We start from the raw sequence: 20,220 nt of genomic DNA on the forward strand, positions 1-20,220 counted from the left end.
CACAGAATACTTCTTAAACAAGCAAATAACTCTGGAAGAAAACTTAGAAGTTCTCTCAAAAGATTGAATGGCTCAAGAGCAAAAACTTGAATATCATTTATAAGACCCCAGCATCCTTCCTGCCCAATCAGTCAAACACAAATCCCAATGATTAATAAGTGTTGCCCACATACAAGGAGTCCCCCCAGGAGCTTTTTGTTGTTGTGAATTTTAAACATAAATAGAAGAGAGTATATATAACTTATAAGTACAATATAAACAAACAAAAATCTTGAGAAGGCATAAGAAATACATTACCAATATATTACAAGCCCTTTATGCACTCTCCCCAATCACACCCATTTATCTAGTCATTATCACTTTGTAGTACTCATTCCCTTGCTCTTCTCTCTGGCTTGTACAATGTTAGTACCTTGCAACAATATATTGTTTAGTTGTCCCTGATTTTGAACATTGTATATATTGAGTCATACCATATGTATTATTCTGGCTTTTTTCCAACCGAAATTATGTTTTCGAAATTCAGTCATGTGTATACATGCAACTGTAGTTCATTCATTTTTACTGCTGCATAGTATTCAATTTTATGAATATACCAAAAATTATTTATCAATATTCTTTCAGATAATTTCTTTGCATTATTTACTTTCTAATTTTAAATACTTGAATTGTATTTGCATTAATGAGAAATTTATTTACAAGTAATATAAACCAATGCCAGCATCGCCAAGCATCAACCTTCCAGGAAAGTTTAGGGAATGTCTTCCTAGTATAATTGAATATTTTTTTAAAGTGCTAGCATTTCCACCCATTCTAGGCCATAGTATATGTTTACTGATGCAATATTTTCTTCATTGATATTTCCACTACCAGCTCTCTGCATCAACATTTTAAGTAATATAGAAAAGGTAGTTTGAGGTGCTTTTTCATACTTAGTTTAGTTTAGCTATGAATAATGTAAAGTGATGATTTGTAGGAGATCTTGAAAATGATTTTCTCCAATTCCACACTTAGTGCCAAGGGCATTTTATAAATGTACTTATAATTTGATTTAAACACAAATAAAGAGGTAAATTAAACTGAAGCTGAAAAGTTTGTTCTTTTGAGCACAAAACTTGCATACAGATTTTGGTTGTATAAAACTGTGTTTATGGTGATAAATGAGAATAGTTTTTATGATGGATAGCCAAAAAACATTCCCCAAAATAAAGGCAAAACTTTTCAGAAAGCTTTGGTATGCAATATATGAGAAGTTATTTTTAAATTCTTATATACCAATATTAAATTTTTAGTTTTGCTGAATGGAAGTTTGAAAATACCATCATTTCAGCTCCAGTTGTATTTCCAATAAGAGAATTTATATATTGACGAAACTTAAGTTATGCTTGAGCAAAAAATGTATCTAAATGAATATATTTCTATTCATAATAATTTTCTATGAGCTAACCTTTAACAAATTTTCAGTTTAGACACATGACTCTCATTAAGTTAATGCTATATTGTTACATTGTATTACTTTTGAGAAGTGGAGTTGGTTAATGTGTCAGAGTTACTTATTTTGTTGTTGTTTTATTAAGCTTTTATAGGGACAGAAAAACTCTGGGAGGTAGAATTGTTTAGTTGAAAAAGCGTTTCTGGTCAATCATATTTATGATCAAATCCTGGCCCTACTGCTAACTAGCTACATGACCAAGAGTCTTTTCTGCACTTCAGTTTCCTTATCTGTAAAGTGGTTATGATAGTACATATATGATAGGGATGTCGTGAAAAGTAAATTAGATGAAAAATTTAAAGCACCTATAACAGTGCCTGACATCATATATTGAAAACTTATTATGTTTCAGTTATCATACTAAATGATGAGATACACAGAGGACAGATGTCTCCTAGCATATAATAGGTAAGTCCATTTCCGACCTTTTCGATGGTTCTTGGCCCTTATTCGATTTCAGATTCAGGTTTACCCTGCCTAATCAATAGTCAGTTCCAAGATATTTTTAAATCCTTGTTGTTCCCTCACTAGTGCTTTCGTGAGTGTGTTCTGGTTATTTTCCACTCCTTTTCCAACTGATGAGATAATGTATTCTTCAATTCAGAAATCTACAATGACTTTTTTCATGCTTCATTATGCATCTAACTCCATAGCCTAAGATGGAAACTGAGTGATGGGAACAAACGATAAGTGTGTTTCTAATATATGCAAATCTCTATGCTTGGCAGTACTCTCTGAGTACTGAGACCCCTCCCCCTCTTTTTTTGCCTTCTTATAGGATCCTGGCAAGAAAATGAGATGAAAATATTTAATAGTATATCCACTTAAGCAGCCTACAATCTCAGAAAGCTTGTAACACCTCACTTAGCCAATAGCTCCTCCTTTACTGGTTTATCTTGCCTTCTCTAGTATTGTTTCACCCCAAGACCATAACAAGACTGATTACATCTCATAATATACTTTTACAATGTCTTTGTTCTACCCTGGTTCAAAAATATATTAACACAGAAATGAGTGTATTAGTGATCCGCAAAAGCAAGAATCTAGGTCTGCATACTTAAGTTTTTGCATTGACTTTATACATGATTTTGACACTTGTTTTCTTTCTGTAAGCTATAGTGTTAAATTATGGACAACATCTGCTGTTGCTGTCTTTAGTTCTTCCTCGGAAGTAGGTCATATTACCTTCATTTCACAGGAAGCTGGAGTTCACTTCCTTTGGACAAATTTGAGCCTCATTTTCCTCATTCATAAGACAATGATAATGGTAACTGAATAATTGGGTTTATAGGATTAAGTAGAATAAAATATAATAAAAGAGATTACTACACTGCATTATACAGTATACACTTAACAAATGCTAATTTACCATGGATAAGAATACCTAAATGAAAGCTCATTTACTTGTATCATATAGTAGATGAATTTTAGAATTATGGAATTTAGGAAAAAGGCATTATGTTGGGTATTCTGTACTCTAGTGATTCCCAACTGTGTTCTAAGACACTCTTGGGTTTCTGAGGCTATTGCATTAGAAGGGAGCAGAACTTCTTACCCTCTTTCACCTGTTTAAATCCAAAAGAATATAATTGGATTTTCTACGTTTTATTCACATCATAATTTCATTAACTTACATAACACTTAATTGAGCATACATTACTCAGTTTTTGGAATATCACATAATCTGAAATAAGCAACCACTCCAACATGCCACATTCTGAAGATATGCATAGGTTTCTCTGGGTAGACTTTCTTAGTCACTGCCACAGTCCAGACCTGGTAATGGATATCAAACACTTCAGAGGAGACTGAATATTCTAATAAGAGGGATACACAATGTTGAGAACTATGTTTTCCAAACAGTAAGTTAAATTAAAAATCAACAACAGAAGGAAACTTGTGAAACACAGAATTAATTGGATAATAAATAAAACATTCTAAATAGCTTATGGGCCAAAGAATAAATCACAAGAGAAATTAGAAAAATGTTTTCAGATGAATAAAAATGAAAACAAAATATCAGAGTCTATGGGGTCCAGCTAAAGTAGCACTAACAGGGAAATTTATAGCTATTATGCTTATACAATAGTTCCCCCTTATCCATGGGGTATATGTTCCAAGACCCCCAGTGGCTGCCTGAAACCATGGATAGTACCTAACCTTATATATACTATGTTTTTTTCCTATACATACTTACCTATAATAAAGTTTAATTTATAAATTAGGCACAGTAAGAGATTAACAACAATAACTAATAATAAAATAGAACAATTGTAATTATATACTGATAATCGAGATAGCTAGTAAGTGACTAATGGGCAGGTATCATATACAGCATGGATCTGCTGGACAAACGGATGATTCCTGTCCCAGGTGGGATGGAGTGTGGTGGCATGACATTTCATCATGGTACTCAGAATGGTTCACAATTTAAACTTACAAATTGTTTATTTCTGGAATTTTCTAGTTAATGTTTTCAGACTGTAGTTGACCATGGGTAACTGAAATAGTGGAAAATGAAACTGTGGGTACAAGGGATTACTGCATTAGAAAAGAAGAAAGATCCCAAATTAATTAACCTAAGCTTACACCTTAAGAAATTAGAAAAAGAAGAACAAACTAAACACAAAGCAAGAAGAAAAAAGAAACTAATAAAGATTAAAGCACAAATTAATAAAAGAGAAAAGAGAAAATCAATAGAGAAAATTGATGATACCAAAATTTGGTTCCTGGGAAACCAATACTTGAAATCGGTTCCTTGAAAACCAACATTTGAAAAAATATATATTTATTTGTTTTTAGGAATTAGCTCACATAATTGTGGAGATGCAAGTCCAAAATCCACTGGATAGGCTGGTAGGCTGGAGGCCAGGGAAGAGTTGCTGTCCAAATTCAAAGGCAGTATGCTGGCCGAACTCCTTGCTTGAGAGAGATCAGACTTTTTGCTATTAAGGCCTTCAGCTGATTGGATGAGGCCTACACACATTATGGAGGGTAATCTGCTTTACTCAAAGTTCACTGATTTAAATGTTAATCTTATTCAAAAAAACCTCTTTTTCAGAAACGTCCCAAATAATGTTTGACCAAATATCTGAGCACTGTGACCTAGTCAAATTGACACATGAAATTAACCATAACAGAAACAAATTACCAAAATCAGAGCTGAAAGAGGAGGCATCACTACTGACCTTATAGAAATTAAAAGGATTTTAAGAAAATACTATGAAAAATTTTATGCCAACAAGTTAGAACATTTAGATATAATGAAGAATTCTTAGAAAAACACAAAACTATTGACTGTGACTCAAGAAGAAATAGGCAATCTGAATAGACCTATAGCATGAGATTGAATTACTAATCAATAAACCACCTACAAAGAGAAGACCATGCCCAGATAACTTTAATGGTGAATTTTACCAAATATTTAAAGAAAAGTTGGGGCCACCTGGTGGCATAGTGGATAAGTTTGTGTGTTCCACTTTGGTGGCCCAGGGTTCATACGCTCAGATCCTGGATGCAGACCTGTGCACCACTCATCAAGCCATGCTGAGGGGACATCCCACATACAAAATAGAGGAAGATTGGCACAGACGTTAGCTCAGCGACAATCTTTCTCCAGCAAAAAAGAGGAAGATTGGTGACAGATGGTAACTCAGGGCCAGTCTTCCTCACCAATAAAAAAGAAAAGAAAGAAAGAAAAATTAGTAATAAATTCTTACAGTCATCAAAAAAATAGAAGAAAAGAGAAATAGTATTAGTGATCATAAATTTAGACTTGACGTACTTGGTGAAACAGAGTTAATCATGATTCCAACTTATGTGGTCCTTCACATTTCTGTTTATTTCTTCATCACTTCCAATTATCCATTGGAACCCCCCATGACAGTTGGCCTATTGGATATTGGGATGAGTCTCTGTCTAAATCTTTGAAGAGTATTTGCTATGATGTGGGATCAATACATAATGAAAAGAATTGTCGTTAGAGCTAGAATGCTCACTATGTTCCATGTGCTGTCTGGCACTGTCCATGTATTTTTTTTTAATTTCTATTAATTGCATCAGATTGTTGTATTTGTGTTTTTTTCAATGCCAATATTGAACTATGAGTTTGCCTTGTATTACGTGGATTGTACTTAACATTTTGTAAATGAACCTGATGTTTTTATCAATATACTATTCATGTACTATAAATTTCATGATTGAAAGTGTACAATACAGTGGTTCTTGGTGTATTCACAAGATTGTACAACCACCACCACTATCTAATTTTCATCACCTCAAAGAAAACTGTGTACCTGTAAGAAGTCATTCTCCATTGCCTCCTCCCTTCAGACTCTTACAATCACTAATTTACTTATTTATCCCTATGGATTTACCTATTATGAAGTGTCTTGGCATCCTTGTTGAAAAATTAATTGACCACACATGTATCAATTTATTTCTGGACTCTTACTTCTATTCCATTGATCTGTATATCTATTCTTATACTAGTACCACACTCTTTTAACTACTGTAGCTTTGTAGCAAATTTTGAAATCTGGAAATATGAGAACTCCAATTTTGCTCTTTTTAAAAATTATTCTGACTATTCTGAGTCAATTGTATTTCCATATGAATTTCAAGATCAGCTTGTCCATTTCCACAAAAATTGCCTATTGGAATTTTGCTAGAGATTGCATCAAATCTGTAGACTAATTTGGGTAGTATTGCCATCTTAACAATATTAAATCTTCCACTCCATGAAAACAATGTCTTTCCATTTATCTAGATCTTTAATTTCTTTTAGTAATGCTTTGTAGTTTTCATTATATAAGTCTTGTGCTAGTTTGGTTACATTTATTCCTAAGTATTTCATTGTTTTTGATGCTATTGTAAATGGAATTGTTTCCTTAACTTCATTTTTGGATTTTCTTGCTGGTATATAGAAATAAAACTGATTTTTGTATACAATCATGCATTGCTCAACAATGGGGATACATTATGAGAAAAGCATCATTAGGTGATTTTGTCATTTTGTGAACATCAGAGTGTACTTATACAAATCTAGATGATATAGCCTATTACACACCTAGGCTATATGGTACTAATCTTATTGGATCACTGTCATATATTAGGTTGATTGTTGACTGAAACATCATTATGCAACATATGACTATGTTGATCTTGTATCATGAAATATGCTGAACTCATTTATTAAATCTGATAGTTTTTTTTGTTGATTCTTTGAGTTTCCTACATGTACAATCATGCAATCTAAAAAAGGGATAGTTTTCTTTCTTTCTTTATTCCTTAATCTGGATAAATTTTTTCCCTATTCCTTGCCTAATTACACTAGATAGAACTTTCAGCATTATGTTGAATGGAAGTGGTCCTTGTCTTGGTCCTGATCGCAGTGGGGACAAATTTCAGTCTTTCACCATTGAGTAGGATGTTAGTGTGGGTTTTTCTTAGACACCTTTTGTCAGGTTAAGGAAGTTCCTTTCTATTGGCAGTTTGTTGAGTATTTTTTCCCGTGAAAAGGTATTGGATTCGGTCAAATGCTTTTCCTGCATCTCTTGAGATGAGGATGTCTTCTGTGTTTTTTATTTTATTGATATGGTGCATTACATTAATTTGTTTTTGAATGTTAAACCAACTTTGATTTCCCAGGATAAATCTCACTTGGTCATGGTGTGTTATTATTTTTATATACTGCTGGGTTTTGTTTGTTCATATTTTTTGAGGATGTTTGCATCTATATTTATATGAGGTATTGGTTTGTAGGTTTTTTTTCATTTGATGTTTTTATCTGGTTTTAGTGTCAGAGTAATATTGTCTTATAGAATGAGTCAGGCAGTATTTTGTGCTTTTATGTTTTTTGGAATATTTTCTGAAAGATTGGTGTTAATTCTTCTTTAAACCCATGGCAGAATTTACCAGTGAAGCCATCTGGTTCTGTGCTTTCCTTTGTGGCACTTTTTGTATTACTAAATCAATCTCTTTGCTATTATAAGTCTATTCTGATATCCATGTATTATTTGTATCTTTAAAGGAAACCCTTGAGGTAGGTGGCATGATGACAATTTTAAAAAGGAGGAAACAAGGGTTAAATTTCTTGCACAAGTTTTCAAAGATAATAAGTAACAAAGCTAGGATTCTGGTCTTTATGGCTCCAAAAACCATGTCAATTTCCATTGCATCACACTGTCTTCCATGGACACTTATTAACAGTATATACTCCGCTTGTCTTATATATGAACACGGAGTTATAAGACACCAAAGCCATTAGAGAAATGTGAGCACTGTAAAGCAGATGTCTAGTGACAAACCAGCTTTCAGCCATTATTTTTTGTGCAGATTGTGGACATCTTGTGAAAAGATTTAATTCAACCTATTTTTGGTTATCTGTCCTCCATCCTGAAGTCAGATTTTGGTAATATTTTTGATGTTGCCTCTTATCTACTGATTTACTTTTGATTTTCTATGGCAGGGACGACCTTTGAGCTCCTTCTGTTGAAAAATCTTGTCTTCTCTGCTAAACCTCTTTCTCTCCCTTTTTTCTGAAAGACTTGTTTTTGTAAGAAAGATTTATGGACTTTTTAATGAAGAATTCAGAAGATTAGGAGACACACAAAAGTGGCGTAGCAAGAAAAGAACAAAGGAAGAGTCACGCAGACTGGGGTTTTGTGATTGTTTTGAAGCAAGGGTTTGAGAAGTGAGAGATGAATCGTGGCAAATTAATGAATGAAAAGAGTTATTGTGAATTGGACCCCTCTTATGTTTTCTGAAAAATGCAAGTAAATGATTCATTTTGTTTTGTCTACTGGACTAAGTTTATTTAGCTACTAGACTAGTTCAAATATGAACCATGAGGGTTCCAGCTTATATTAGTATCACATTCCTATCCCACAATGAGGATGTTTCTGACTTTGGTTTTATTTTAAGTGAACCCTATATACAAAGAGATAGTGGCTTTTGAATCTAGTTTTCAAGAGACATATGATTTATTCATTCACGAACTCAGCAAATAATTATTGAAAACGAATTCTGTTCCAAGCCCTCTGGTAGATGCTGGGTGAATAAAACAATTACGCTCTCTGACTTCATGGAATTTATAGTTCAGAAAGGAAGATAGATATTTAATGATTATTCACGCAAGCACATGGATGATTACCGGTTGTGGTAAGTCCTATGAAGAGAACGTGCAGAGAATCATAAGAGATAAGCATGCCAGACTTAAGTTAAATGGATGGAGGTCGTCAGGGAAGCCATCTCTGAGGTAGATATTTAAAGCTAAGACATGAAATCTGAGTAGGAGTTAATCATATCATGAAAGCTCCAATTAGAAGATTCTGCACATGCACAAGTTCTAAACTGAGAAAGAGCTGTGTTTGTTTTAGAAATTAGAAGCACCAGGGCTAGATCATGGTAAGTGGATATGTGGCTGAAGAAGTAGGCAGGGGCAAGATCACTCAGATCATGTTAAAAGCTTAACAATATTTTATCTTGGGTCCCCATGGAAGTTATTCAAAGGTATATTTGGGAGCCTGTTTCCTTCCCTACCCCAGCTGAACTCTTCAGACGTTCAAGAACCGAGTGCTCGCATTCCAGAAGGCCAGAGTTAAGGAACGTCTAGATTCTGAGTGCTCTCACTGTCAGAGGCATATGTACAATTTTGCTAGGTGACAAGACAAGTAACATTCTGCGATCGACTACCCCCCAGTTTGGCAATGTATGAGTGAAACTAGCTGGACAGGGTGAGAAGTTTGTGACCATAACACAGATTTTGGGGCAGAAGGTCAATATTTCATCTACTGCTGTACTCTGTGCACTTTTTCCTCACTTAATCAGGCACGATATTCTCAGGTGAAAGATGTAGAAGCTGAGGGTCATGGTGATGGAATGATCTTCTCATAGTTGATGGGAGAGTTGATTTAATACCTCTCAGTTGAGAACTCTTATTTCTAGAACATCCTGCCAATCAGATATTTATAATTAATAATCATTCATCCATTTATCTATTAATTTATGCCCCAAATATTAATTAAATAAATATTTAATTAATGAAAAATAGTTGGAAACTGAGACTATACTCAAGAACTGGACATTTTTCTAGATTCTTCAGAGCTATAATGAATTCCTAACATGCTTTAAAAAATAAAATATTAACTATATAAACCAAATTACCTATCTAGAATGACAATTTTTAAAAATCCCTGAGGGAAAAGAGGAAAGGCTTAGTGCAAGAGTCATGCTTAGTGGATTCAACTTAGTCCTACTATTCATTTAACAGCTTTTTATTAAGCTCATAGTGTGCGCAAGGCGCTACCATTGGTATTGATATTGCCACTACATGTGGACTAAGACTAAGTGAATAGCAAGTTTCATTTAGGTAAATGTTTGAAAAATCAGTCTCTCATCTGAAAGCTAGCAAAATACCTGGTTACTAATATATTCTGTAACTCATAATCTCAATGGTATGATTTGATTTTCAACCACATACAAGTACAAAGTGTAAGTAGCAACATGAAGCTGATGCTTTTGAGTCCCATATCAATTTCATGAACCGTATAAATCAGGAGATAAATTGAAAATAGTTAATTTTAGGATTTATTTTATCGTCTAAAATTCATACATGAAAAAGAGACGGCTTTGGAGTAGTATCTTTTTTTCTATTCTTACATTTATGGCTTGAATGTTTTCTATAAGCATATTTGAAATAGAACTATGGGAGAAGTTGAAGGAAAAAGCAGAGAGTGCATCCAAGTCAGCTACTGGAACATCAATGGATGGCTTTCAAACCTCTGAAAGACTATCTGGACCAAGAACAATATTGATGAGTGCTCAGTAGAGCACTATGGAGAGAGTTCTAGTGGTCCCAGATGTGATAGATGGACATCAGGCTTGGTCCTTGGACTAGCATTTCTGAAAGATGCACCAGTGACCTTTTGATCTTATAGCTGGATGAATCCATTTTGTTAGCCAGCTTTGGGTTTTGAGAAATGAGGGAGAGGGGAAAAACAAGCCTAAGTAGTATACACACTATGATGTTAAACAATGAAACACATCTCTGTGAGGGAGTTGCAGTTCCTGAAGAGAGCTGATCATGACCAGAGGTGAACCAAATTTAGTGCTGTATAATTTAGATGTCCTTTCTACAATATTTCAAAGTGTTTCCACTAAAATTTCAAAACATTTCTTTCCAGAGTGGAAATTTTAGTGTATTTGAAACGGAGGATGGAGTCCTCTCCTATACCTTAATTCTCGATCCACTGAACACAACCAACTGGAGGAGTGGTTTTAAAATAAAATTATACTACAATTTGGTTCTCATTACTGTTAAATGTATGCCAGGGAGAGAGAAGAGAAGTGAATGTAAATGGAAAGACTCTGGCCCTGATAGAACTTCAGTGGACCCTTCTAGTGGTCCTGATCATTTTGAATCAGGAGTCCCTTGGAAAATCTCATGAAAGCCAGCCAGGCAACCACTAGTTCACGCACTGAATTTTGCATACTATTTCAGGGGATCACAGAGCATTGATATGTGCTAAAATCAGCCCAAGATTTCCAAGTTAAGAACTCTTGGGCTAAATAATAAACACATTAGAATGTGGTTGTGAAAAAGTCAAGCTGGGAGGTTTCGGCATTGATAAGGAAGTTAGGCTCCAGAACTAGAATCCACCAGAGTAATCTATCTGCTTATCTGTAATCAGTGACACAAGTCCACAAGGTGTTTGCCTACAGGTGAGAGTTTATGAGCTGCACAAAGTTGCTTTTTATTGTAGATTATCTTTAGAGTTCTCTCCCAGGTTGCAGGACAACTAGCCACTCCAGCTCTTCACACATCTGTCCAGCTTCCATATATCCACCTCACCCTCTCATTACTCTTCACTCTTCTCCTTCCCTGGCCTATATTGGGAGCTCAGCAACTACTTGTGATTCCAAGAAAAGCAGATCTACACACCAGCGAGTACCTCTTCAGTCACGGAAAATGGGCCCATAGTCCCAGTGACAGAGATAATTAGGCAATGTTCCCCATTCTACCTCCAAAAAGAGAGAAAGTCTATTCACCCTTATGGCTTTAAGTATGGGTAAGTAATTACATTAAAATCATATTCTGATTCAAGAATTCAGGGCTGGAGAAAAGGAAGCTATTTGTTAAATGCACACCCCACTTGTGTCTGAAGCCAGCCAGTGATCTGTGGAGCAACATTTGAGAAACACTTCTCTAGCATAAGTAACAATGAAAATTAATAGCAACGACCCTTTGAGTATTTCCTATGTATGGGGAACTTAATATATAGACTCCTATGTAAACCTCTGAACAAATCTAAGAGGTAGGTACCTTAATGATTATGCCATGTGTTGAACATTTGAGGAAAATGACTTAAAGAGAGGTTAAATGCAGTAAAGAGAACTTGCCCAACTTCACATAGTTAGGAAGAGGAAGAGCCAGGACTACCAGCCAGGTCTGTCTGAATAGTAAGTTCTAGGCTTCTCACTCTTTTCTATGCCAGGATGCCTGTGGGGGTCTGGTGAAGCCCATAGACCCCTTCTCAGGATAATAACTTTAAGTATTTAAAATGAAACATTGAATTCCAAAAGAAACTGAATATACTGAAGTTAAATTATCAACCTATTAAAAATGTATATAGGATACAGTAACATGTGCTACTTTTATAATGCTTGAAGTAATAAGAGCTAAGGGAAAGTCTAATAACTATCACAGTTTCAAAGTAATGAATGTACATGACGTTTTGGCATATCTGTAATAACCCTAAGGTGATGAGAAAATATGATATGTCTTGATAACAAAGTCACACATACTGCTAATATGACTGTGCTTTGTTGCCTGCATTCATTATGGAAAGAAATGCTGAATTTCACATACAGCTTATTGAAAATAAAGATGTATATATTTTTTTCCTTGTCCAAATTCATGGACTCTTTGAATTTCATCCACAGACACCATGATAAGAACTCCTGTAGAGTTAGTTCCCCTCACTAGCATGATGCACGAACTTTCGCTAGAATGACTAAATACATCTCTTTCCTTATAGCTCTGATATTTTATGACTTTCTCTAGTATGTGGTGAAAATAAACAGCAACGTAACTTTGTCAAAACATAATTTGAAAAACTGGACATCAAAGTAAGTAATACTTTCCAAAGCAGTGTTCTTGGGAAGATGTGCATTCATTCCAATGATGCTTCTTTGTTTATTTTTTGCGCCAAAAACTTTTCAAACCTCCTAGTATCAAGTATGAGTTGACTCCATACTTTCGCTTGGGTTGTCTTTAGTTTTATCTCTGAATATTTGTCTTCCGTCCTCAGCTGTGGTTGCCAAACCTCCATCATTCTTCTCATGCCTCCAGACCACCTCGCTTTCAGATTCTAGTCATCAGCCCCCTCCTCTCCTTCTTCACCTCCACCTTTGCAGAATTTCCCCTTATCCCACTTTCCAAGTTTAAGTCTTGTATCTGATTTTGTCCTATTCTCTTTGTCTCCTCTCCCTCTTCTCCAACTCGTCTTCTCTTCAATTTTCCTCATGTCACCAGCTCCTTCCTCTCTTCCAAAAATAATGCTCAACTGTCTCTTTTTTAAAATAATACAAAATATTCTCTGATTCATCTACATTTCCAGGGCCAAACTCATAAAAAGGTAAACAGTGTTTTTTTTTTTTCTCTTTTTTCTCAATGCAGACCTCCTCATTAGCTTTGAGAAATCTGACTCCTATCCACACCACTCTACACTCTATTGAAGTCACCGAGCACTTCCTAATTTTCAAATCCAGCATCCTTTATTCTGTCTTCATTTGCCTTGAATTGTCTGGGATAGTTTGCATAACTCTCCTCAGCTGTTTCTATTCTTTTCTCTCACTCTTCTTTCTCTATCCTTTAATGACACCTTTTCTTTCTCTCTCGCCTATTTATGAGTCTTATAATACAAAACAGTATATATATATACACACACACACACACATATATGTAAAATATATCACTATTATATATATACACATATGTATAGTCTATCAACACGATATCATATTTTACAAAATAAATAACTCTCAGATGTTTCATGTGAGGATGCAATGTTTGTGTATAATTAACATATAGCATATATATATAAAGTTAATATGTAACATATATATATAAACTATATATGCTATATGATATGTGAGTTACACATATGCACGCATACATGTATGTGTGTGTCTGTGTGTACACATTTAATCCTCACAAAAACCATTGAGATATATACAACAATTGTCTCTGTTTTACAGATACAGAAACTGTGGCACAGAAAGGTCGGCTCACTTTCCCAAGATCATGGAGCTGGTAAGTGTCTGAGCTAGGATTCAAACTGGCGTATTCCTGGTAAAGGGCCCATGCTCGTAACTATTCTACTATACACTGCAGGTTCAGTTTCCAAAGAGAGAATATAGCAAAGATAGTACATGTTCTGCTATGTCATCAGAGACATTGAGTTGCAACCCTAATCCAGCTTCTCCTGAATAACACAGGCAGTCACTACAGACCTAATTACGCTGAGACTCTCATGATTATTACAGATTGAAATCTCATCCAAGTCCAAATTTTAAAGTCATTTGAGAGCTTCCTTTCCCTCCTTCTGATCTGATTATCAGCTGCTGTGATCTTTTGCCACTTCTGCCTCCTGCCTTTTCTTGCTAACACCACACTACTTCAGGGCCATGCGTCCTCTTTTTTTTTTCTTTTATTGAGTTAATGATAGGTTACAATCTTGTGAGATTTCAGTTGTACATTAATGTTTGTCATTCGTGTTGTAGGTGCACCACTTCACCCTTTGTGCCCACCCCCTACCCCACCTTTCCCCTGGTATCCACTAAACTGTTCTTAGTCCATAATTTTAAATTCCTCATATGAGTGGAGTCATACACAGATTATCCGTCTCTCGCTGGCTTATTTCACTTAACATAATTCCCTCAAGGTCCATCCACGTTATTGCAAATGGAATGATTTTGTTCTGTTTTACAGCTGAGTAGTATTCCATTGTATGTATGTACCACATCTTCTTTATCCATTCGTCTGTTGCTGGGCACTTAGGTTGCTTCCATGTCTTGGCTATTGTAAATAATGCTGCAATGAACATTGGGGTGCATAGGACTTTTGGGATCGCTGACTTCAAGCTCTTTGGATAAATACCCAGTAGTGGGATGGCTGGATCGTATGGTAGTTCTATTTTTAATTTTTTGAGGAATCTCCATACTGTTTTCCATAGTGGCTGCACCAGTTTGCATTACCACCAGCAGTGTATGAGGGTTCCTTTTTCTCCACAACCTCTCCAACATTTGTTACTATTAGTTTTAGATATTTTTCTCATTCTAATGGGTGTAAGGTGATATCTTAGTGTAGTTTTGATTTGCATTTCCCTGATGATCAGCGATGATGAGCATCTTTTCATGTGCCTATTGGCCATCAGTATATCTTCTTTGGAGAAATGTCTGTTCATGTCTCCAGCCCATTTTTTGATTGGGTTGTTTGATGTTTTGTTGTTGAGTTGCGAGAGTTCTTTATATATTATGGATATTAAGCCTTTGTCAGATATATGACTTGCAAATATTTTTTCCCAGTTAGTGGGTTGTTTTTTTCTTTCAATCCTGTTTTCATTTGCCTTGAAGAAGCTCTTTAGTCTGATGAAGTCCCATTTGTTTATTCTTTCTATTGTTTCCCTTCTCTGAGAAGGCATGGTGTCCAAAAAGATCCTTTTAATACTGATGTCAAAGAGTGTACTGCCTACGTTTTCTTCCAGAAGCCTTATGGTTTCAGGTCTCACCTTTAGGTCTTTGATCCATTTTGAGTTTATTTTGGTGAATGGTGAAAAAGAATGATCAATTTTCATTCTTTTACATGTATCTTTCCAGTTTTCCCAGCACCATTTGTTGAAAAGACTTTCTTTTCTCCATTGTATGCCCTCAGCTCCTTTGTCAAAGATAAGCTGTCCATAGATGTGTGGTTTTATTTCTGGGCTTTCAATTCTGTTCCATTGATCTGTGCCCCTGTTTTTGTACCAGTACCATGCTGTTTTGATTACTGTAGCTTTGTAGTATGTTTTGAAGTCAGGGATTGTGATGCCTCCCGTTTTGTTCTTTTTTCTCAGGATTGCTTTAGCAATTCGGGGTCTTTTGTTGCCCCATATGAATTTTAGGATTCTTTGTTCTAATTCTGTAAAGAATGTCATTGGGATTCTGATTGGGATGGCGTTGATTCTGTAGATTGCTTTAGGTAGAACGGACATTTTAACTATGTTTATTCTTCCAATCCATGTACATGGAATGTCTTTCCATCTCCTTATGTCGTCATCCAATTCTCTCAGAAAGGCCTTGTAATTTTCATTATATAGGTCCTTCACTTCCTTAGTTAAATTTACCCCAAGGTATTTTATTCTTTTTGTTGCGATTGTGAATGGTATTGTGTTCTTGAGTTCTTTTTCTGTTAGTTCGTTATTGGAGTATAGAAATGCTACTGATTTATGCAAATTGATTTTGTACCCTGCAACTTTGCTGTAGTTGTTGATTACTTCTAAGAGTTTTCCAATGGATTCTTTGGGGTTTTCTATATATAAGATCATGTCGTCTGCAAACAGCGAGAGTTTCACTTCTTCTCTCCCTATTTGGATTCCTTTTATTCCTTTTCCTTGCCTGATTGCTCTGGCCAGGACCTCCAGTACTGTGTTAAATAAGAGTGGTGATAGAGGGCATCCTTGTCTCATTCCTGTTTTCAGGGGGATGGCGTTCAGTTTTTGCCCATTGAGTATGATGTTGGCTATGGGTTTGTCATATAAGGGCCATGCTTCCTCTTGCCTCATCTACAACATCAGCCTCCTATCTGGGCTCCCCAGGCTTTAATCCCTTCTACATAACTGCCATGCTTATCTTTCCAAGCAGAATTCTAATTGTGACATCCTCTTACTCAAAAACATTCAATGATTTCTTATTGCCTAAGAAACTAAAAATAGATTGTTTGACATGATATGAAAGGTCCTTCGGAGTATGTCTCTCAACTACCTTACCGACTGCATTTGTCTTCCTTTCCCTAACATTATGATTTGGGCACTGACACTATTCTTTGTCCTTTATACCTATCTTCATGGAATTCCCATTTTCCCCTCTCAAGATACTGCCTACCTTAAAGACTTATGCCAAACACATAGAAACTTTCGTGATTCCTTTTGTTCTCCTGAAGCTCTAACTTCTGTTCCTTCAGAAAATGTCTAGCTACTTCTCCTTTAGCACTTGGATTCTGATCTGTGTTTTAGGTATTTGTGTACTTTTATGGCTTATGTATCTTCATTCCTGTAATGTATAACAGCACACTATCTGTCACTTAGAAAACATGCAGTAACTATCTGTCAAAGCAACTTTAATTGGACATTTCTGCTGGATTTGGCTACGATAGTCACACTAGGAAACTCTTCTTATGTTAAAGCAAAACAGATTTATCCACCAAATAGTAATAGCTGGGGTGCTAGCCAACTTAACTCAGTAGCCTTAACCATAAAACAGTTTTTTAAAATGAAATTCGACCTCAGAGTACAAATAATTTTTACCAATAGAAATACTATTGCAGATGTGATGCAAGATCTGAAGGGAATCCCAAATGAGGAGTTCAGAATAGAAGTCTAGTTCATTACCCCTTTCTCGGGTCTCTGGTGGCTTCCTGTGACAATTGGAATATAAATCAAACTCCTTCCATGTCCTACAATCCCTGCTGGCTCTGGTTCCTGCTTATCTCTTGAATCCTCTCCTCCCACTCCCTCCTTATTGCTCCCTCCTCTAGTCATACAAGGCTTTTGCAGCTCCTTGAATGTTTCAAGCTTGTTCCTGCCTCAGGGCTTTTATCCTTGCTGTTCTCTCTGCCTGAAATGCTCTCCCCCCAGACTTCAGATGGCTCTTTCCCTCATTTCATTCAAGTCCCTGCTCAATGTCACCCACTCAGAGAGGCTTTCCTTGACAGCCTACCTGAAACAGGCCCCACTCTCACTCCATCACGCTCTATTTACTTGCCTTGGTTTTTATCATAATACTTACAGCTCTGAAATTATCTGGCTCATGTGTTAATTGTATCACTCTCCATCACAACATATAGCCCAAATGGGTTGGGAGATTTTCACTGCTGTGTCCTGAGCACCCAGATCAGAATCTGGCACACAGTAGATTCTGAGCGTAAATGTCCTGAAAAAAAATAAAGTGTGATGAATGAATGAATACAAGCTTAGTGACTAAGAGGGGCAGTATTAATTTAGAAGAATTAAAGCTAGTGAGAGTATTAATTATCCATTTTGAGTGACAGTTACACTTTATGCGTTCAAATTTTTAAGCTTTTTCAGGGAAGCATAAATGCTACTCTGGATATTTCTTGGTAATATTACTTAACAGAGAAAAAGGAATAATAACATTAAAGTCTGTTGTCATCAGAAAATGTCAAAATACAGGCAGCTTTTTTTCGAGAAGATTAAAGCATCCACATGCACAACTGAGGTGGATTATCTGATGCTTCTTCAGCAAAGGAAGGCTCAGGCTTGTCTTAGGCTGACAAACATTACGTAATACCAGAGATCAATCGTTTGCACAAATTCACACAGGGTTATCACTAAATGTCACAGGAAGGTTCATTTTGTTTTACTTCTGACTGAAATGAGGAAAATGTCTTATGTAGATGGCCTTCTCATATAATCAGCAATCTTTAAAACCTTATTTCTTATAGCAATTCATTTATTTTTTATAAATTTATTTTATTTACATATATAATTTTTCATAAGTGCATTACCTGTACTCATATTCTCATGTACTGTCCGCAATCATTCTTTTTCTTCTTCATGTTGTTGGCTGCCCATTCCCCCAATCCAGTTATCACCTGCCTGGTAACCTATGTTAGCAAATGTGCACATGTATATATTTGTAGGATACATGCACATACACCATCAAAACCCTTGTTAAAAATCTAACATATACAGTCATACCTCAGAGATATTGCGGGTTTGGTTCCAACCCACTGCAAAAAGCAAATATCATAATAAAGGGAGTCACAGGAACTTTTTGGTTTCCCAGTACATATAAAAGTTATGTTTAGGCGCCAAGCCGGTGGCTCAGCAGTCAAGTGTGCACGTTCTGCTTTGGTGGCCTGGGGTTCACCGGTGCAGATCCTGGCTGCGGACATGGCATTGCTCGGCAAGCCATGCTGTGGTAGGCGTCCCACATATAAAGTAGAGGAAGATGGGCATGGATGTTAGCTCAGGGCCAGTCTTCCTCAGCAAAAAGAGGAGGCTTGGCAGCAGGTGTTAGCTCAGGGCTAATCTTCCTCAAAAATCAAAAAAGTTATGTTTACACTATACTGTAGTCTAAGTGTGCAATAGCATTATGTCTATAAAAACAATGTATAGAAACCTTAATTTAAAAATATTTTATTCCTAAAACATGCTAGCCATCATCTGAACCTTCAGCAAGTCATAATCTTTTTGCTGGTAGAAGGTCTTACCTTGATGCTGATGGCTGCTGATTGGTCAGCGTGGTAGTTGCTGAAGGTTGGGGGGGCTTGGCAATGTATTAAAATAAGACCACAATGAAGTTTGCCACATTGATTAACTCTTCCTTTCATGAATGATTTATTTGTGGCATGTGATGCTGTTTGATTGCATTTTACTCACGGTAGAACTTCTTTCAAAATAGGAGTCAATCATGTGAAATGAGCAAATGCTGTTGAAAAAATGATGCTTATAGACTTGCTTGATGCAGGGTTACCACAAACTTTCAATTTTTAGAAAATGCAGTATCTGCATAGCACAATAAAATGAGATGCAATAAAATGAGGTATGTCAATATTCTTGCATATTTTCATTCATTTTCATACACACACATACACATGGATTGATAGATCTACACATGAGTATGTATATATTCATGTATGTCTACACACAAACTTACATGCATCACACAAATTTGGAGTGTGGTGATTGTTTTTAGGTTTATTTAAAAAATTTAAATACTATTCTACACACTTTCTTGCATTCACAGTTTCTGAGTTTAGAATGCATTGTAGAAATTATTTCCAGTCACCTGGTGTAACTCTACTTCATTATTTTTAATGGCTGCACAATATTCCACAGTATGGTGTCATGCAAGTCATATGACCACTTCCACCTAGATGAGCATTCACTTTATGCTTTTAAATGTTTTTTTTTTGTAATAAAACATTCAAGGGCATCCCAGTGAATGCCCTTTTATATCTATTACTTAGATTCCAAGGAATGAGTTTGCTAAATGAAGGATGCATTTTTCATATTAATAAGTATTATCAGATAGCTTTACAAGAATGCTTTAGTGTATTAAATGTTCACTGTATTATGAGAGTCTTCTTTTAACTATATTCCCACAAACAGCAGGCATTAGTGACTTTTAATAATAATAATAGCTAGTAATAATAGCAGGCTTTATTTGATTTTTGCCAGTTTGATGTATGTAAAGTGATATTCATTTTGCTTTAATTTCCATTTCCCTGACTATTAATGAATTTGAGCATATTGGCTGACTCTTTAGATTCACTCTTCTGTAAATAGCCTATACATATCCATTGATTACATTTTTTCCTATTAGTTTTTTGTGGAGTATTTTTGGTGAAGAAGACTGGCCCCTGAGCTAGCATCTGTTGCCAATTTGCCTCTTTTTGCTTGAAGAAGATTGTCACTGAGCTAACATCTGTGCCAATCTTCCTC

General features: G+C 35.7%; 1 long non-coding RNA gene across 1 annotated transcript in view; it reads left to right on the top strand.

The window, feature by feature from the left end:
• The window catches only part of LOC139081091 (uncharacterized), a 129,051-nt gene that overhangs the window by 95,419 nt on the left and 13,412 nt on the right, over positions 1–20,220 (top strand). The window contains exons 2-3 of the long non-coding RNA XR_011536066.1: positions 1,845–1,900; positions 13,754–13,808. This is a non-coding gene — a long non-coding RNA (uncharacterized lncRNA). The remainder of the gene's footprint in view (positions 1–1,844; positions 1,901–13,753; positions 13,809–20,220) is intronic.

The sequence above is a fragment of the Equus przewalskii genome, chromosome X (genome assembly GCF_037783145.1).
Source record: "Equus przewalskii isolate Varuska chromosome X, EquPr2, whole genome shotgun sequence".
Classification (NCBI taxonomy): Eukaryota; Metazoa; Chordata; class Mammalia; order Perissodactyla; family Equidae; genus Equus; species Equus przewalskii.